This window comes from Emydura macquarii, unplaced genomic scaffold, assembly GCF_026122565.2.
Source record: "Emydura macquarii macquarii isolate MOO-44397 ecotype Brisbane River unplaced genomic scaffold, CSIRO-AGI_Emac_v2 contig_1644, whole genome shotgun sequence".
Classification (NCBI taxonomy): Eukaryota; Metazoa; Chordata; order Testudines; family Chelidae; genus Emydura; species Emydura macquarii.
In genome coordinates this window covers 9,783,326-9,805,067 of record NW_027131781.1, presented here as the reverse complement: position 1 = coordinate 9,805,067, position 21,742 = coordinate 9,783,326, and the positions used below count along the sequence as shown (strand labels likewise).

General features: G+C 40.1%; 1 long non-coding RNA gene across 2 annotated transcripts in view; it reads right to left on the bottom strand.

Moving 5' to 3' along the window:
- Nucleotides 1-7,406: 7,406 nt before the first annotated feature.
- LOC137158070 (uncharacterized) overlaps nt 7,407-21,742 on the bottom strand; it is a 28,611-nt gene continuing 14,275 nt past the window's right edge. For both annotated transcript variants that reach the window (XR_010921283.1, XR_010921284.1), the window contains 6 exons: nt 21,050-21,177; nt 14,942-15,024; nt 14,460-14,674; nt 11,344-11,438; nt 10,052-10,217; nt 7,407-7,591 (listed from right to left, as the gene is read on the bottom strand). This is a non-coding gene — a long non-coding RNA (uncharacterized lncRNA). The remainder of the gene's footprint in view (nt 7,592-10,051; nt 10,218-11,343; nt 11,439-14,459; nt 14,675-14,941; nt 15,025-21,049; nt 21,178-21,742) is intronic.

Genomic DNA, 21,742 nt, shown 5'->3' with positions numbered 1-21,742 from the left:
AAATGAGAAGTATGTTTCTTCCTACTCTTGTGAAAGTAATTCTAAAGAGTACTAGAAATCTGATCTCGTTGCACCTTACGTCATATCTTTAACATATTCTCCAAGGAGAAGCATGTTTCAAGCAGAACAATCTCATTGCTGGGGATCCCGTGTGATAATGGAAAAAATCTCCAAAGTATGCATTCTGCCAGTGACTTTCCCCACTGTGCATGCCTGAAGTTCTGACACACTGGATTTTTTTAACCACTTGTCTGGCATAAGCTCACCACATAAGATGCTTGGTCTGAATTACATTCAAACAAAACTGCAGGTTCTCAGGCTGAAGACTTTGGGGTATATCAGAATATTTATATTCAAATAAATTGAATTAAAACCACTGTTAGCATTAACAGTAAGCATATTGGATGGGCATTTCTGTTTAGTCTTGAAAAACAACATATAATATAGCCCTTGGGCAGAAAAGTCTCAGTTAACAAGGGCGGGAAGGATGCTGCTTTGGGATATTTGAACAGTACCAAAAACGTTGATGACGTTATGGGCCCTGATCCTCAGTGGGAGTAAATAGCATAGTTCCACTGACTTGAGTGGAGTTATGCTAAACTATATCATTTGAGGACTTGGCCCATAAATGTTGATAGTGAATCTGCACTTCAAATACTATGTTCGGTTTTGATCACTTTATCCTTGCACACCCTAAACAACAACATAGGAGATGTAGGAAAGAGGCACAGATGAACAACTGACTTAAAGCTTAAAATGACTTAAGGCTTTGTGGCTGAGCATTGTGATTCTATGTGTACAGAAATTAAGAAGCCTAATCCTGAATGAAGAAAAGAGATAATAGAGCAATGCAACATGATAGTGTGGTGAAGGCTGATTGGATGCATTACTTCAAAATGGCCTACAATTTCAGAACAGCTGGAAATTTGATGAAATTATAAGGGCAAATATTTAAAATAGATAGACAAGCATAGCTTAAAAAGCTATATCAGCATACAAACAACCTATGGAATTAATTGCTGTGGGAGATTATTGAAGAGAATAGTAGTTTAGCGGTGCTCGAGAGATGATATGTGAGTAGTATTTCACCGTCTAGATTAAAAAATTACATGGATATCAAATCCCATCATTGGGAGCCTACATTTTTCCAGGATTGGGTTTGCACTGAATGTGTTCCTTGAATAACGCATAATTTGTCCTATTATATTATGGAGTGTGGAAGGTATAAGTACTTTCCCAGGGAGAAAATACTGGGTATTAAGGGGTCTTTAATCTAGTGGAGGAAGTCATAACAAGAAACAATGGCTAGAAGTTATACTCAGACAAATTCATATTAGAAATAAGGCAAAACATTTTACAAGTGAGGGAACAAACTACCAAGGAAAGTGGTGGATTCTCCATCTCATGAAGTCTTTACATCAAAACTGGAGGGTTTGCTGGAAGGATATGCTCTAGTCATGATGAAATTCTCTAGCCCGTGTCATACAGGTCATTTTATATTCTCTGATAGTCTCTTCAGATCTTAAAATCTGTTAATCTGGGTGTTGCCAATATTTATGCCTCATTATTGGTAACTTCCAGAGTCAGGTTAACAAATTAAATCAAGCAGTAGCTTTTTTCAGGTGTAGCCCTTCCTACTGTATGTTTTTAGACTATAAAGAATTTGAATTTATAACTCCACTATTATGCTATAATATTAGACATCTTCACCCTTTTTTTAAATTGTAGTGTATGCACACCACCAGAATAAATGCTGGCAAAACAGTACATGTTATGGAATAATAAAGTACTGGTGCATGAAGAATTAGAGTCATTAGCTGTCATTATGATAGATGTTTATATGTCATCAAATTCTACCCAAATATAAACTTTTTAAAGTAATATATTGATTTTTTGTCTTACACTCACACCTACAGGGCCCATCTCAGAATGGCCATTGTGCTAGATGTAGTAAAAGACTGTCACTGCCCTAAGGAATGTGCCATCTAAATAGATAAAACACACGAACAGTGGGGTAAAAGTGCCTGGATGAATTAGGAGAACAACCCTCTCTGACTTTCAGTGGAACGTGTGCTCTTAACTCACTCAGGTGTTTTTGAAAATCCCACCCTAAATAGATGAGACAGACAAAGCGTAGGAAGAGACTCAGTGGCACAGAGAGAAGAAGTGACTTATCCTGGGTCCTACAGCAGGGCAATGGCAGAGCAGGGAACATCCCATGTATCTCAAGTCCCAGTCTTGTGCCCTGGGCACTAATCAGGCTGTCTCTCAAATGTATCATGATTTGTGAGAATCAGCAAAGTTCTATCCAGCACCATAGAATGGCCTGAAAATTGCTTGAACCATCCGTTTCTTCTGCAAGTGTCAGGATTCTGAGTGCTCTGGTCTGAGGTCAGACATGCCGTTGGTGCATATCTGTGCATGAGCACAAGCCCACAGTTTCATAGACACATGGCTAGATGCCTGTCATCTAGCCTCATGTGTGCACACATTAAGGATTTACACATATATATGCAGTTCTATGTGGGCAAAGAAGGTGAGCAAAAGGACACACACACACACATGCAATAACATCACTCCTGAAAATCAGGCCCTTTATAGCTTATTTAACTTTCATGCGGGCAGCAACAGAACTGTGAAACAAATTTGCATTTTGTACCTATAGCTAACGCGAAGCCCGTGAAAATGTTATTGAACGTTAAAAGTAAAAGTGATACCCTGGCACTTGGACCGACTACATCTTGTGAGAGGCACAAATCCACTTCACACATGATTTATTAGCCATAATTCTGCTTTAATCTGGAAGAAATAATTACTTAAACACCTAAGGAATAGATTCTCCTCTTGATACAGTTTCTGTTCTTGTTAGTTACATATGCACATTAAAAGAGGAACTTACCTCCTAGATTCTCTTTTCCTCTGGTAAATATGTTGCTCAGGGAAAAACTGGGCACCTATTCAAATTTAATCCATGTTGGCAAATATTTGATTCAATTCATGGAGCTCCGTGGAACACTAGTCTGAGTTCTAGGGGCAGATCCTCAGCACTGGAAATAGCCGCCCCCCCCGCCCAATTCCCATAGTCAATAGAGCTAGGATGATTTATATCAACTGAGAATCTTCCCTCCTTCTCTTTGAATCTGGTTTGACAGACTTTTGCTATTTACAACATCATGTGTAGGGAAATGTGATTTCCTTGTAGCAGACTCAATGTTCTGTGACTTTCCCCCTCAAAGTCAGGGAGGTCTGCACTTACAGATATAAGGCTGCAAATGACATATGTTTGCAAGTCCAAAAATGACAAGAACCTTTCAGGTGTTATTTTCTGGTTTATAGCAAAAAAGCACTGTGCATTGCTAATTGGGCCATGTGGACTTCCATTTTCCCCAATCATCTTTAACAGTACAATATAATGTATCCTATGACGCTAGCAGCTAATCTGTGCTATCCACACCTCCAATATGTCTCTTGTGATCTGTTTCACATATAGGTTCGTACTTGTTTGTGTCCTCCTGGGTTCTGACCTCAGATGGGAGCTGTAAAAGGTGGTTGGTGGTAAGAAGGCACCATCACCTCCTCTTTATTTTATTCCCAGCAGTTCTCCACAGCTCTACATTTTACCAAGTTTTCTTTAACAGTATCTCTAACAGGTAGCCGCTCTGATGCCTCTCAGCTACAGTTTGATGCCTTGTAGTTTCTTCCTGGCTGAGAAATGTCACAGATGGAAATGAGCAGTTACATCTCTTCCTGCCAACTGTACAGTGATCATGTGATGACAATCACTCCAACCTGCCTGGGACTATGGAGTAGAAGTTGCATAGACGTATTCCCGGATGGAAGCTGGAACTGGTAGGGCTACTATATCCTATTTTGAAAGGTAAAGTGATGTAATTAATCATATCCCCATCATCAAAATTGGCACCCTGGCTGGTTCTCTTGGCAGAGATGTTAAGTTCTTCCTGGACATGGAAATGAATTTTTTTCTTCATGCCTTAAATTGGTTACTCCAGGACAGTGTTGAGGTGGGGTGAAGTGGGAAGATTAATTTCCTGATCTTGTTCTGTATCTATTTGGCTTTTATTTCTTTTGTTTTTCAATTTAGCAGGTGTATCCCAAAATTTCAACATGTCATTTTAAAAAATGAACAGTGTATTGATATTTTTATTCACATTTCCCATTACTCAAACACCAGTTTATAGACTCTCCCACCAAAGAAAATCGAGAGATCCTCTACCAACCATATTATTTATTTCTATTGTGAGAGCACTCAAAGCCTCCCATCAGGATTGGAACCCCATTCATTGATCAGGACCCCATTGTAAGTGCCATACAAACACATTGTAAGAGATGGTCCTTGCCCTGAGGAATCTGAAATATAGACATATGGTGCAATTACAGGCAGAAACAAATGAGGAGGTGGGAATAGGATGACCTTAGATACTTAGCTGTTGTTACACTCATCTTGATGATTCCTCTATATGTATCAAGAGACAGATGCATAGATATATATAGGGTCTGATTCTGCCTTTTGTAGTCATTGTATATATGTCCATACAAAGATGGAAACAGAGACTTGTGTTGCAAAAAACTATATATACTTGTGTGTGAGGGTATATGATGCTAAAAGAAGTTGGAGGCATGGAGAGGCATGAACAGAAGGATCAGAAGAGGCAAGGACAATATAGAAAAAGGAAAGAAGAGGGGAGGAAACAAAGGGGAAGGATAATGGGAGGATGACAGCAGGAGGCAGAGTCAGCTAGGACAGATCTGAATAGTTTATCACAAGACAGAGGACTTCACTCCATTGTCCTTCTAGGATCTTTCATAGTGCTAACTTTACCTAACGTTAAAATCTTTTTCTTCCCTCATACCCAAACTAGGCCTTGCAGGTCTCTTGACAGATTGTACAAACTAGATATTTCCATTTAACTCTCAGATTTCACATCCAAGGGCATATGCCCCCTATGTCCCACGGTGTTACCTCTCCCTTTCATCAGATAGATAATTACTTTTTAGGTCATTGTCTAGCTGCACTTGATTAGAGACATGGAAATGAGAAATCTGTATCCCATTATCTATCCCCTGGTCCACCTACTCGTCTTTGAGCAATTTCAGTTGCAATGGACTTTATTAAGGGGAATGCTATTTTTTCCGCATATATGTTAGACTTATTGTAACTAGGTAACTGATGTATCGGTTTATTTTAATCTTCTCAGTTGGGTTCCATGTGAGGGGGCTGGAACACAATTATAGTGAGCTCTAAAGAGGATGGCTTTTGTGTAGGAGTGGAGAAAGCTTCCTCGCCCATTTGGGAGTTCTGAATGGGGTCTATCTGCTGTGTGTGTTGGACAAGGTTGGAAGCCCTTTTTGTGTGTTTTATCAGTATTGCTTACCTCTGTTATAAACAGTTACTAGAAAGGGCTCAGGTAACTGACTTTGTTTCAAAGAATTGCATAAATACATTGAAAGCTGTGCTCAGAATGACCAATGCTCTGTTTTGACCATTTATAAGGATCTTTACCCATGACAGCCTACGAGAAAAGATCAGATTTTCAGCATGACCTGGGGCCCAGGTTGCCCAAAGTAGGGAAAAATGTGATTCATTGTTGAGAATACCTCACCCAGAATGCCCTGCTAGTAGCTCCCTCCCATTTCAGCCAGAGGGCTGTTAACTAAAAGAACCTCAGCTTATCACAATGGCCACAAGAACCGCACTTTAAATTAATAGGACCACGGTCATCCCTGATTTATCAGTGGAATTACACCTAGGTGAATTGGGACCATGATGTCTCAAGCAGTAATGGTGAATCAGTCTGTTGAACTTTCACTGTTGTATGTTACTCTGGTATTATCTCCATTCTTTTCACCTTTATATTTGCTAAGCCAAATGGGCAGGGTTTTATAATATAATTCTGAAAGACCTCCAGACAGATTTAGTATTGGAAAGGAATATATAGACAGATGGAATAATGTACCCTGTTTTACTCTGGTCACTGTATTGTATTCTAATATGTTCTAATGAAGTATAAAATGACTCCCTGATGTGCTTGCTTCTGAGGTCATCAGGGTTATTTTGAGTCTGTGGTCTTTCTGTGTTCTTGAGATAACTCCCTAGGCTTTCATGGGGTTAACAACAAAGTGGTGGCAACAAATACACTGCTTCTTTAATCCAGTGCCAGTCCTTCTCACCTCTTTGCTAGGTGGCTGTGTACATGCTAAGATAGCTACACTTTGTCTTTAGTTTTACAACTTCAGTTCACCCTTGACATTCAAGGCACAACCTAAAAGCAGCAACTTTCCTATAGGTGTATTTGACCAAACTTCCTTGATGATTTGTATGGTACGGCAGCTGCCACCCCTTTAGTTTCATTCAAGGGATCTAGTTATCCTGTGATGAGTGAGAGATTCATGAAACTCAGTGATATGAATGGGGAACCACATGTTCTAAATCTGTCCACCAGCAATGGAAGAACCCACCTCAATGTACTACTAATACACATGTGTAATGTCCACCCATGCAGGGCCGATGGCAGCAAGAATCAAACCTGGGACCTCAATACATGAGCTTCTACAGCATGAGCTAAAAGACACAGCTCTGTTAGCCCAGGCTGTAACAGGCTCATCAATCTCTAGGAAGGCCTAGCCACTACTGGAGGGGGGACAGAGCACCCTTCCGAGCAAGCACGGGTTACATATGACTATAGAAAACCTTGCCATTTAACTAGACTAACTAGTTATGTTTAATAGTCTATAGTTTAGTATTTATGAATTGTTAGGAATTTCAGCAGGATTAGAAAGATGAGGAAATGGGTTAGAATTACATTGTTTAAGATTACATGGCAAATAGAGTTTTCACACCAGATTTGAGATATTTGTACTAAAATTTCAGCATGAGCTCACGTTGTCATTTTATAAAGACCCTGTCCAGACACGCTAATTTGCCTACCAGTGTTCCATTTTAGGGCTTGATTTTAACTTGAGGATGATTCTCGCTAATGCCAAAAAAAAAGGTTGGAAATCCATTAAAAGTCTACAACAGCGATTGAAATGGAAAATTCCAAAAGAAACTCTATTAGAGATTTTCTCCATCAAATCAACATTACAGACTTCTTATGCTTTTCTTAATTAGACATTGATATTAACTGGACAGTTGCATGATTTAAATGTGGTTCTTAATCTCAGCTATTCTATGCTGCTGTAGTTTTTATGACATCCAAATAGCAACTGCTTTATGCATTAATCTATCTAGAAAACCACCTTAATATTTTAGGTCTTTTTTTAGAAGAATAAAGGCCCCAAGAATGAAATGAAAGCTTTTGGGTTCAGCCATTAGTAATTTTCTGCTTAGTATTTGAAAAATTGCTTATTTTAATTGCTTCACAGAAGAAAAAGAAATCAAAGCTAACATTCGCTATTTCCAAACTTTGTAATTATTTCTCTCAGACTCATATTTGAAATGACTTAAAAGTACTTTCATTGAAATGTAGATTTCTTCCATTTCAAATGTACTTTTATTCTCCAGTGTTTCTTTTCCTTTCTTTTGGCTATTTCTTCTCTGGTCTCCACGACAGCAATACCTGGACTTCAGCCTCTGGAAACAATAGCAGAGAGATCCATGTCTGTGCTCACTCATGCATGTATAGCCCCATTATTTAAATGCACCATCTCCGGCAGAAGCCCATCTTTTTTGGGTTCTAAGGACTACAATAATAATATCTAGTTCTTATATAGCACTTTTCATCAGTAGATCCCAAAACCATTTACAAAAGAGGTAAGAATAATTTATCCCCACTTTACAGAAATGGAAACTGAGGCATGGAGAGATTAAAGTGACTTGTCTAAGATCAGCTGGCAAACAAGTGGAAAAGCCAGGAATAGACCTCTGGTCTTCTGAATACCATTCCAGTGCTCATTCCACTAGGCAACGCTATCTCCAAGTCACATTTCGTTCCTGTACTTTACATCTACTAGTTTTAGTGAGACCATTATGCCAGATGACAAATAAAGACACTGGGCCACAATCTCACCTGGTTTGAACTGGCATCAGAAGTTAACAGAGCTATGCCAATTAGCTCCATTATTATTTACTATTTCTATTAGGGTAGTGTCTAAAGACCCCAATCAGGGATCAGGGCCCACTGGACTAGGCACTGTACCAACAAATAAGACAGTCCCTGCCTCAGAAAACTCACAGCCTCAAATTGTCAAAAATTGGAGCCTAAGCTTAGTTTCTCCTAAGTCCACATTTAGGCTTCTAACAGTATGATTTTCATAAACACCTGAATGACTTCAGAGCATAAGTAACATTCACTTCCATGGGACAGGTGTGTGTGCACAAATTAGCCACAACAGTGATCTCAGAAGTCACAGATGCCCACCAGCCTACTCATCCCCAGTGAAGGATCTGTCCCTAAAGTCTTTCCCACTGGAATCTGCACTAGTTAACTGAACCTACAGATAAATCAAACAGTGGCTCCAAAAGCACAAAAGAACAACAGGAAAAAGAATCCCCATGAAAGCTCCAGACACAAAGAGGAGCCATTTTGCTGAGGGTGCTGTAAGATTTTCTCTGTCTCAGTCTACTGCTGGCTTTCTCCTCAATTCCAACATACAGCAGCCATATGCAAGGGCAGTTTTGCCACATGGATATTAAAGACATTTAAATCTCTAAGATTATCCCCCAAACACTTACCTGAACCTAGAAAAACGTGAAACTTGATGTTCACAGGGATTTATGACTCGAGACTAAAAGTCGCTCAAAAGATATGCACTAACAGCTCCACCAGAGCTTGATGCAGAAATTACTGGGTTTATGTGCGTGTTCCAAGATATGCAGGTGCTCAGATTAGATGATCACACTGGGGTCTTCTGGCCTTCAGATTTATGAAAAATATCATCTTGGTTTCAATCCCTGGGGCTCACACTCCCCCCATTTCACTTTGCGTTTCATGTTTAGAATGGACTCAATATCTCAATGTCTAACTCATTCAAAAACCTACTGTGTATTTTTGCCTGATCTTATGTCAAAACCGTAATAAACTACCATGGGTGATGGTTCATCTTAAGTTCATTTGAAAGAGTTAGGAACTTCAGTGAATATTTCAGTGAACCAGCACTGAGTTTTGTGTTTGTGATGAAATCTGAAGATAGGTGAGTTTTGTGTGGTTTTAGGCAGTACAAACTCTGCAAGTCTTAGTCTGTGAAGGCATTTATTAACTACACCCTGCATTTGTTTCTCACTGAACTTGAATGTCAGTCACAAAGCCATGGGGTCTTGTTGGATTCATCACTGATCCTAGATCCAAGGCAGCAACAGTCGCAAGAAATTATTTCCTCCCCTTATAGTTTGCCAGAAAACTACACTACTTTTAGATGAGGATCTGGCTGCAATGATCTATGGGTTCATCGTTTCTAGACTGGGCCGTAGTAACTCACAGTATCTGGGGCTGAAGATGAAGGTTACTAAACTCACTCCTATGCAGAATGCAGCAGCTCTCCTCCTGAGAGAAAATATCATGTGACACTCAAATGGGTTCAGGCCTGACTACATCAGAGAGTCCTCTGGAGACAGCTGTGTTTCTCTAGGATGATACACCCACAAGTGGCTTGATAAAACTCATGGGAGCAGAACTAAGGTGTTCTTGGTTTCTGTATCCTCAACTGTGGAACAAAACTACTAGAACGGAGGAGACCGAATCCAAGCAAAACATTCTGCATACTCAGTTTTTACAAAAGTTTTTCTGCAGTAACAAAGACAAGAAATGAGAACAGCAAAAATGAAAGAAAAAGAGACAAAGCTGCTGAAAGAAGACGCAGAGTTCTTATAGACATCTCTATGCAAAATGACTGTGTTTTGTACTCAGGTGTTACAACACTAAATACTACTTCCTAGATATAACTAAATAGATTAACCTCTTGTCCCCTCTTGTCCACAACAAACATTAATAATGCCTTTTTTACCGTAAATGTCTTCAGAGCTAGTTCCAGGACTTGTTGGGGACAAAGAGAAGAAGCAAGGGAGGCAGAAAGTTTAGAAACTTCTCAACAATACCTCAAACTTCTCAAATACCCTTGGGTCATATTGGCCAGACTTCGGTGACTGCATTAAACCATCCAGAAGTTAGAAAGGCTTTGAGTCTTGCTGCACAGATCTTGTTTTGTTGCTACCTCTACCTAAATACAGCCTTGTCGTTGTCTGGGCAGCCTCTGTGCATTACCTGGAGAAATACATAAAGTGAAATTTGATGCTCTCAGTTGAAAGATTTAGGAGGGTAGCTGAATGAATGATAGCTGGGACAAGAGCAAGCCTTCATGTTCCCCAGGATAAGAAAAATCAGAGTCAAAGAAAGAGTGTATTATATCATTAGTAGTATTGCAGTTTCAAAGAATTAATTTCAATATTTAAATGACAAACCTACTTAAGAAAGTTTGTTCAAAGTAGCAATAGTAGTAACATTGACTAGAGGTCCAAATTGTGAAACCTTAACTCACATTGAGTACAACTGTGGTTCCAAGCATTTCCGTTGATTTCACATGTAAGAGGTCCTATAATGCACATTAGTTATGCCACTTCTTTCTTCTTGATTTTGATGGGACAGCAAAGAAATGAAGCCAACATGAGTGAGGGTTTCACAATCTGACCTGGAATGACAGCTGCCAAAGAAAAGATTGTAATGCATCTAAATTCTGTCTATATTATCTGCTAAGAGTTATTTTTGAATCTTTCTATTATTTCTTTGCAACATCCTAAAATATTCAAATAAAATGCAGGGAAATGTTTCAATGCACTGTAAAATACAAACAGCATAAAAAAATTACTCAACATATCAGAAGGTAGAGGTAGCATAACTAATGTGCATTATAGGATCCTTTACAAGTAAAATGCTAAATCTCAAGGGGCTGAACTGATAAAATAATTTGATGTATAAATGATGCAGCTGTTGCTATGGTAACAATGTATGCTTTATTGACTAGAACAAGAAATGGTCAAATAAAGCTTCATGAATGGACTGGGGATTTAAGATCGACTTTGGCACTGGGGAAAATCCAACTTGAACATGAATCCACTTGCCCTGACATTTTACTCTTGCTTTAGTTGTGTCTAAATTTGGGGCTTTCTCCTTTAAAACCAAACTTTTCTTTTTTCCTATTTGATCCCAGAGTGAAATAATAATAATACCAAACAGTGAATAAATTATGTATTTGTCTTTGCAGTGAATCAAGCCTCAGCCATTGTGATAATTCCAAGAAGGTGAGAACTCTCATCTGAAATCTTCTTTTGGTATAAAAATGAATCAGTTCCTGCCACGTGAATATGCCTGTTTTACCTCAGTCCTTGCTTACCTTCTAGTCTTCAATTTTCTCCTTTGAATGGATTACTCGTACCTGTTCCCTGGCTGAAGCTGGGGATTGGGCAACAGGAACTTGCACCATATTGGCTGAAAATGGAAAGTAAGTTTATGATTCAAAACCTGTTGCTATCACAGTGTTACAAAAGATACAAAAGTATCATGGAAAGAGCAAATACAAACTGGGAAGAGAGTATCACATCCCTCAGTACGAAACAACAAAGAGAAAAAGTATTGGGGAGCCTTTCTGACTGAGTCTGAGAATACTGGTTCATTCAAGCCAGACCAATTCAAATGAACAGGCTTCTGAGACTGTAGGAAAATTATAGGATGTGTCCTTTCTGGGCCCAGACTTTTCCAGTTCTCAGTTCACTCAAGCAGCAGAGGTGGATTCTCTTCAACATAACAATAAAAACGTTGCATGGGGTTACATTGCCTCCTTAATATACTACAAGGCATTTATGTTGCTGTTGTCTTATCCCCCACCCTCTTCCTCAGGAAAGTAAAGGAACTTTGAATGCCCTTTACTGTCCACTCAGCATCTTCCATGTGTATGGATACCTTGTCTGGATTTTTGTTATGTTATCTATCTGTGACAATGCCTGATTGTGAACATCTAGACAGGAATGCTATCAGCATTTCAAGGTATATTTTACTACAAGTCTGCTGTTAAATGTCTCAGGCATAGGCATGGGTGTAAACAACATGTACACATTTCCATTGTGTCTCCACTTCTCTCCCTTTCAATAGAAAGTAGTATGCAAGATTGCTCCTCCTCCCCGACAATTGGTACTAGGTGGCCTTCCATCCTGTATTGCATGAAACACAGAATGTACAAATAAGAGAACTGCACACTGGCAATTTGTGGTGTTTTTCTTCTCCTACAGGTTGGACAACAAAAACAAAATGGTATCTGAAAGAAATTGTCAGCCTCCCTCATCCCCCAAAAGCACATTGTGCTGCTCAGGAAGTGGACCAAGGGGCATTCTTTTTGCATAGGGGGAATCCTTGGGTGTCATATTGCTGGCAGAGCCCTCTCCTGACAATGTACAGATCAGAGAAACATAGAAATCTAAGGCTGGAAGTGATCTAGAGAGGTCATCCCCTCTTGCTGAGGCAGGACCAAGTATACTTAGATCATCCCTGACAGGTGTTTGTCTAACCTGTTCTTAAATACCTCTAATGATAGGGATTCCACAATCTCCCTTGGTAACTCTTTCCAGTACTTAACTATCCTGATAAACATTTTTTCTAACAACTAACCTAAATCTTCCTTGCTGCAGATTAAGCCAATTACTACTCAATCAACATGTGTCATGTACATCGGTGTCATGTACATGGTGGGGACTGTGAGGGAGCACATCCTGCCCAGCAGAATGACCCCTAGAAAGATGTTGTTTCTGGTGTACTTTAGAGTATCTTTGGGGCTGCTCCAAGTTATTCCACAGGCTGAACTGACCTTGAGATGCCCTCAGGATCAGGGAAAGTAAAAATGACTTAGATCCATCTTCCTCTCCTTGCACCCATCACTCAAATCATGCCCTAAGCACAGCTTCATCAGACCCAAAGAATTGCCCCATCTTCTATAATCCAAGAATGCAATTTTTCACAAGTGAAAGGGGAAATTCCAAGTCAGATGATTACCTCGCTCACCGCCACCCCCGGATAACTTTATATTGGACATTAGTAGAAAAATAATGGATACTATTTTGAGAACATCTTATGTAGTCTTGCCTCTCCTCCCTATAAAACACTGAGCTTGTTTGGGAGGTGGAGCTCTGATTGCACTATTTTTCAGACTTGAGGCAGTGGGTTGTAATGCAACAGCACATTGCTTGTCTTATCCTGGGAAATGGGGCTGGCACACCATGCAGGGCCCCTTTGAAGTTGTTAGAACACTTAGCTACTTCTAGGTTCACTAGCTAGCTACATTCTTAAGGTTTCCATGGTTTACAGATATGCCTCCTTGAGCAGATGTGAGGGAACAGAATGGTGCCGAGAAGGGAACACCAAAGGTAATGTAATGGACGCTGCTGGTGTTTTTTAATTGTTAGAAAATCATGCTGGCTTTTAAGTGTTCTAGGGCAGCCATTGTAACATTGCTGCATCCAGCTTCAGTGTTCCTTTAAGACAGCTGTCACCAATAAGCATTAACCATTGCAGATGTTGCCTCTTTTTTAACTCCTTGCTTACCATTGGCTGGAAGTGTTTGTTTATTTATCTGCACGTACGGCTGCAGCACATCTGGTGAAGACGGTCTAGGACAATGGGAGAGAGCTCTCCTGTCAGCATAATAAAACCATCTCCACGAGCAGCAGAAGCTGTGTTGGCAAGAGAAAGTCTCCCACCGACATAGCGCTGTCCACACCAGCGCTTAGGACGGTGTAACTTACATCACTCGGGGGGTGGTTTATTCACACTCCCGAGCAACATAAGTTTCTGCCAACATAAGCTGTAGTGTAGACATAGCCTTAATGAATTGTCTGTTCAGAGGACTAGACGGCCCAAGGGTTTGTAATGCATTCTAGTGCCTTTCCTCTCTAGCTCATGGGTTCAAATCCAGCGCAGCTGGAAAGCGCCATTGCTATCCAGAGGCTGTTTGGTGACCTGTGTGAAATGAGTTAGGCCACCTCTGTCTGTTTACTAATAGACCAGTGCCAACTTCACTATAAAAAAAATGACACTGTTGGTACTAATGATCACCCATTTTTTACACTCTTAGGAGCGAGGTTAAGGACGTAGATGAGCCATGAAGACTCAGCCACCCGCTCATCCACGGTGCTGAGTCTCATTAGGTCAAGATTTGCGACACATTGATGAGGAAGCTTGCATTCCTGCCAACCATGCTGCTCCTGTTCTCTTAATAAAGAATTTAAAATCAGAGGTTTTCAAAGCTGGCTGGCTGATATTAGACTCCTAAATCTATATTTAAACACCTAGATGTAAGCGGCCTGGTGTTCATATGTGCAAAGCACCCATAAATGTCAGTGAAGGCCATGGAAGCTGAAAGGACGGAGCATCTGTGAACTTTTATTTGGGTGCTTAGAAAGACAACTTTGGGCCTTATGATATGAAGTATTTCCAGCCATGCTGGAAATTAAATATACATACTGATACAGTATATCATTCAGCGCTTATAGGGTTAATGTGTTGGGAATTAGCTGGAAGGCATCTCTTCAGGTGCTGATCAGGAAAACACTGCACCGGCTATTAAAATAGCTGCTTTTGGTAGGGTTGCAGGTCAGGGGTAGCTGACTCCCATATCCTCCTTTGTAGCCTGACCTGTGCACCACACTTTTTAAGGTCAGGCCCTTAACATCAGGAACCTGTTAGAAAGAAAGATGAATAGCTTTTAAAGCTAGTGCAATTCTTGGAGTTCACTTGGGGGAGAAGGGGGGGAAGCCCAAGAAAACTTTATCCATTGAAAAATAAACCACACCTAAATTTGAATCACAAGCTCATTGAAATGTCTGAGTCCAATAGTCACCATGATCAATTTCTTACCACCCTGGGCAGCCCTAATGGTAACAGTCTCATCTGTTAGTTACTGTTTAATCTGTAATACCTCGAGAAATGGGGTTAAATTGGTATACCTGTGTTAATTAAACAGAAGATGGCAGAGACAGCTTTCATTTCCAAAATTCTTTTCTGTAGATTATTTCCCAGGGCTTCACAGCTGGGGAAAAAATAACAAATCCAGACACATTATGCATAATCTTTCAGCCCAGCTGATAAAGCTGTTTTACTCATACAGTGATCCATGATTTTTTTTGTATTATGGTATATTTAATTATTATGCTGCTAGATGGCAGTTTCCCTTACTCTTCTTCTTTGTGTCTGTGTGTGTGTGTGTGTGTGCACGCACGCGTAAGTGCCAGGACTGGGGAAAAAAATGGATACAAGTTCATGAATTGTGATTTTCTAACTTTGTCTGCAGATTCATATGTGTAAATATAACTCTGGCCCTCTTCATCTTGGATAATTGGTCACAAATGCTACTTGACGCTTTTCAAAGCAGACACTTTGCATACTTCTGAACATTGCTGAACTTTTTGGCAGGAATTCATTTGCTTTCTAACTCAGCCACTCATTCATAGCCCTATCCTACCATTCTTATTCCACCAATTTCAGTGCAGTGTTCTGACAGTGTAAAAGAAGCAAAAGCAGGATCAGATCCTTAACGGGTGGAAGCCAGCATAGCTCCATTGGAGCTGCATCAATTTACCGCTGCTAAGGTCCTGGGCTTCACCAATGCTAGTTAACCAGGGGCTTTTATTCTTAGACATCTCTTGATATATTTAAACTTTCAGACTGCACTGTACATGTATATATACTGTAGCATCATGGAGAGCGGAAGGAATGAGATGACACCACATTGGCAGAAAACCCAATGAATTTTAATGTGCCTAGAGCTATCACACAGCAATCCCAGCATCCTCTAGACTAGAGCAGGCAACAGGTGGCCCTGCTCCCAAAAGAACAATTTGTTTCAATTCCCATTCTCCCAGCCTCTCTTTCAAACCATGCCCACATAAAGCTCTGCTTGTCCGGGGGGGGGGAAGCCCGTTGCTATATAAATATATAATATAATATATAAATTATTCCATATAAATTTGTACTGTTAATCAGTCCATTGTTTGTGCTGACAGTCAGTGACTGCTGTGTGTTTACTTAACATGCACAGTTACTATAAGAACTGAGCAGACTGCACAGCCCACTTAGAAGTGCTTGCCAGAGCCCAGGGAGTGTTACTGTGTGTAATTCCAGTGTTATTTTTGGGTAGTAACATGTTCCCTTAAGATCGTCGCTGAGAACATTATATTTTATCTGATGACTTATTTCAGTTTTATTCCAGCAGTCTCTGACCGCAGTCGTCTACCATGCACATGCATATCCATTAACACTCAATGTAAAATGTGGGCCATTTGCTTTCCATTTACTGGTGGTAGTTTAAGTTTCAGTTTATTAAGTATGCGCCCATTGCACTTTTCAGTTTTAAAGCAGGATCCAAAGGTATGGTGCAACACCACTACATTGCTTTCTTCATCCAGAGAATGAATAGAAAAGAACAGATTGCGTTTGGGTCAAGAAATAGGTGAAGGTTCTGGTAGAGTCTTATTTTATCTGAAATGTCTTGTTGCTCATCTCTAATATTAAACCTATTTGTTCGATGTAGCCTGCGCAGTGCACTAATCTTTGCAGGAACTATTTGGTTCATACTGTGCCTTAACAAGACCCAACATATATCCAGTCAATGGACCAAATTCTATCTCAGCTTTACTGGGCTCACACTAAGGGCAGATGAGGGGAGGAGGCAAAGATAGTTTAAGGCACATTTCTGCCATCCCTGGTCTTTTGTGTTAGCTGGGAAATGAATCATCACCTGGCACAAGTTATAGCAGTAGCCGGAAAGATAGTTCTTTCAGCCTTCAATGCCCTGGCCCCACACCCTCCCGTCCCTGTCACAGTCCCTTCTTATCGCCAGCCCAACCCTGAACATTCTCATCCTACAGTAGGAGAACAGCTGGTGTAAAGTCTATACCAGCTTCATAATGCAGAGGAATTCTCCTACATCAAAGGAATCCCCAATTGGTGCAGCTTGACCCTGGGCTTACGCTGGAGCAGTGCAAAGAGGAACTTTGTGTAGGCCCAGGTTCTGTCTCATTGACTTCAAAGGGATTGCATGGGCAGAATTCCGCCCCTGTTTTAATACATGAGAGCTCACTAGTGCTGTGTTAGTTAAGGATTTAGGTCCTATGTTTTAGAGCCCTACATGAAGTAAAACATGGGACCCAATGTACAACTAGGCCTATGGCACTGCAACTGTTGCCTGGGCCAGGGATTTCCCTACAATCCTTCTGAACTTCCCCATTCTCTCCTCCCCCAGTGTTGCCAATTTAGTCCTTTTCCAACCTTCCCACTGTAAATTTGAACACCGCCTCTCATTTCAATTCCCTGGACTCCATATAAGCAGGGCTCTAAATGGCAAGAGAGGCCCCATCGATCTACACCGTGTATAAAGTTTGCCTTCAAGCCCAAATCTTTTGACTTAGAGGCATTTTAAAATAGTTTGCCTAATTTCAGGATAGAAAAGAGCCAGAGGAGCTAGAAACTACTGACTGTGGACTTCTAGCACTTTCATTAACAGAAATGTTGGTAATTACTCCCAAGGAGTAATAGTTTGTATTATTACTAAAAGAAAAGAAAAAAGGTAGCCAGGTAAATTAAGTGTGATAAAGGACTGCTTCGCACAATGGCTACTCTTAATCAACATATTTTCTGTGTCAGTATGCATGCTTGCTAGGTATGAGTGGCTCAGTAACGCCACAAGTGACTGAGGAGAAACCACAACATGTCAATGATTCAAGTGCTGAGAACAAATAGGGCATGAGTCAAAGCCAAAAAAGGCCATAGTAGCACTACATCACTGTAGAGGGAGATTTCCGAACTCATGGTCATTAGGCACCAAACGCTCACTGGCTTTCATTGGGACTTGGATGCTGAACTGCTCTTTGTACCTTTAAAAATGTCGCCCACAATCTTTGCTTCAAGGACTTGTAGCAAGGGTAGAAATGGGCCCAAAATAACTCTTTGACCCTGCTACAGTATAAAGATTTTTTCCTATTCATATGTATTAACAAAATTTTCCCCTCCCCTCAGAAAGTAAAACAACAAAAATCCTAGCCTAGGCTAAAGAACTGACTTACTCCCACAAAAGAGCATTCAGAGTTAAGGATGAGCCTCCATCTTGAACTCACAACATTGTGCCTAGGGTAGTACGGCCGGCATGAGTACACACGGTTCCCCACTGTAAGCCATCTGTTGCAATGCCTCGTGAATGCTGTTATTGAAAGTGAGTAAATTGTTGCTTGATTGGGCAAAGATTTGCTTGGTGTACTCATAGTACTGTGGCCAAATTCCAGTGCTGGTAATTACATTCTGCCTAACTGCAGAAAATGGGGGGAGAAAAGAGTTCCTTCTTTTCTTACTGTTCTCAATTGATATCTAGTGTTACCACCCGCTGTAAAACAGTTGTTGAGTTGTACTGTATTTGTAGATCAGGTGATCTGTGTACAGGCAAATCCAGATGGGTAATCCAATCGTACTATTTAAAAGTAATCTTATTATTACAAGATGTCTATATTGAAAAGACCAAGTGACATTTATCTCTAGTGCACCTCCATTGTCGTCAGTGGCATTACACCAGAGGTGAATTGGGCCATCCATAGTAATAACCATCTTGAGTTAGTTGGGGTTTTTTTTAAATCATGGACCAACTTGTATCTTGAATCATTGGGACCAAAAACCAGTAGGTTGCCCCTATATGAGAACAGTTTTGTGTCATAAGTAGGCCTTTTTGTTTAATTATTATGCAAGAGATAAGACAATATTTAATTATGACAATTCAACCTCATCTGAATCTCTGAGTATAGGGTATAGTAATTTATAGTACTAATATAGTAAAGCCTGAATTAAAAAGCTAGGTTTACTGGAAATTTACTTATTCCTAAAAACGTGTATCTAGATCATTTTTAAATTGGGTCTCTTGTCCCACATGGGCCACACTGTATATCTGGATGCCATGAAATGTCTGTAAATGATAAAAACTAAACACAACACCAGTGAGAGAGAGGGTACCGATTGAGGGCAGGGATTCTGTCTGCTAAAATTCACGATCAAATCTGTCCAGACTATGGGATTCCATTTGAATGCTCGGGTCCACTCACTGACCTCATTGAAGAATCAGAAGGCTCTTGATCCTTAACTGAGAAACCAAAGAGGAAAGTAAATGCCAAGTGTCCAGCTCACAGGATGTGATATGAACTTTGGAAAGTTGAAAGATATGATATGAACATTTAATGTTTCGAAATGATAGGATCTGGCAGCCGCTGGATTAAGGATGAGACTATTGGGGAATCCAGATTTGTACACAGTTGGGTCAAGTCACTTCTCATATCATCAACATTCTGTTTAATTTAAGAGAAAACAGTCCTGAGCTGAGATTAAAATCTACAAACAAAACTAACACTAAATCACTACAAAGGCTAACGTAACAGTTTAATCTACCCTGTGTTTCCCCCTAGCTTTTTACATAGAGGCTGCTTTCTTCTTCTGCTTCTGACATCTATTCATTTTTATTTTACTGGGCTAACCTTAACTTGGAAGCTCAAGGAGGTGAGTGGTTTCATTCTGGTTACAGCTGGCCGATATACAACCTGACTGATGAGCAACAATAGTGGGCCCAATCCCGAAGTCACTAAGACTTCAGTGGGACCATTAGCAAGAAAACATTTGTATTATCTGATAAAGGATGGGTAATTAAATCTCAGGTTTAGGGGCATTAGGTGATAATAGCAGATGTCACGAGGTGTCTTTCCCCCAGTTCAGCACTGGCCTCAAGCATTATGAAGATATTAGCTTTTTCCTCTGGTATATCAGACACAGGACACTGTTGCAGCCAGAATATTGAAATTAATGGACCTATAATCCAACCTGATATACCAAATCCTGTATTTAGCTATTTCCAGTTCTGCATGTAGGGATTTATTCTTGTCTTACTGCTACCGGGAGGGGCAGGTATTATAAAATGTAGACAGGACCTGATTAGAATCATGGGCACCTAGCCCTTACCCTTAAAAAACAGTTGTGCACAATCAGTCTCAGAACCCTGAGACTCCTCCTATAATACTTGGCTAGGTAAGAGAGCAAATACAATATTCAGAACCTTGGTCTGTCTTGATCCATCCCCAGTTGGTGGTGTGGGAACTAGTCTTAGGGGAAAAAATGGTGTATTTCAGTGATTAAACAGAGTTAGCCACCATAGTATAAAATATGATTGGAGTGTCTGGAAAGGGACATAGGGCCAGATTTTTAAAGGTGTTTAGGCACCTACATATGCACCTACTGGGGTTTTCAAAAACACATGGGAGCCTATCTCCATCTTTAGGCACCTAAATACCTCTGAATATCTGGCCCACCGACTTTTGAATGGTGCAACCTGCTGAGGGTAACACAATAAAAGAATCCCTAGCTGCTGCCCACAATGCTTTAAGGAAATGTTGTTTCAGGTCTCCTTTGATTTCTAATTAGATCATGAGTGATGTAGGACTGTAAAGCCAACCTGGAATTTGTGTTACCACTTTACGTGTATGAATGACAAAGGGATACTGCTTTCATATTAATTTAAATGATCCAGCAAAAGAATGTTTAAACATCAGTGTTTGATGCCCAACTTTGCCAGAGCACCTGGAAATATCAAATTAATTCCAGATGTTCTGCCATTAAGACAAACTTGTTTCTTTTACAGCTACACAACACGCACACGCACACACACACAATATGACTTCCAGTTCCACAAATAAAACTGAACAGTTTCTGCTCCTAGGGCCTTGAATACTCTGAATTGCAAGTGCTGGAAAGAATTTTAATCTACATAGTTTTAAAATAGAGGGGGCTTTTAAAATGCTACAAACAATTTGTGATGGTCATCTCTAAAATGCAGTTCCATTATCCTTTTCCATTTGGAATGAATGAGGCTAATTAATTTCAGGCCATACTTGATGAGGTCAGCACCATACGAAGGGTGCGTGCTAGACATTGCTAATCTCTTTCAGCTGAGAGTGATGAATTAAAGATGAAGCATGCCTTTGCAGGCCTAATTTAGAATGTATATCAAAAACCTACAGCAAATAATACTATACCCCACAACAAAGGAAAACTTGTTCTCTCAGGCTCCCATGTAGTGTTGATTTTAAAGCCATTTTCATTTCACTTAGGAATTCCAGCTGTGGATGGGTGAAACAGTTCAGAAAAATCAAGCTTTCTCAGTCTGTGTGGACAAAAGTGATGGTGGGGGAAAAACTAGTCAGTGTTTGATCCTGTATGTATTGTGAGTCTAACTGTATGCACTACATTTAGTAAAGCTGTCAGAGTCCTGCATTCCCCCAAGTCAATAGTACCTGTGACGTAATACCCCTGTGTATTAAAGGAGTTTTTCTAATATATTTTAAAGTCTAAAGGGAAAGCAAAAAAGTGTCTGATTTGTTAATGATGGTTCTTATCAATTTTTAATGAGGCTTTCTATGTTTGCCCTGTTCTATAGGTGTGGTGTATAATTTCTATTGAGACAATAATAATAATAGCCAAGCTTCCGGGCCAACAAAGGGCTAGATCTCTCCACTCTTACTCACACTGAGTAGCACCTTCCTCCTTGAATAGTCCCATTGCTTACATGAATAAGGATAGCAGAATTTGGCCAAAAGATTGCTATGAAAGTCACTGTTAAACTAACCAGGCCAAATCCTCAGTCAGTATAAATTGGTGTAGATCCATTTAATTCATAGCTATGCTGATTTATGACCGAGTTCTCATTGATGGCCAAGACTTTCAATACT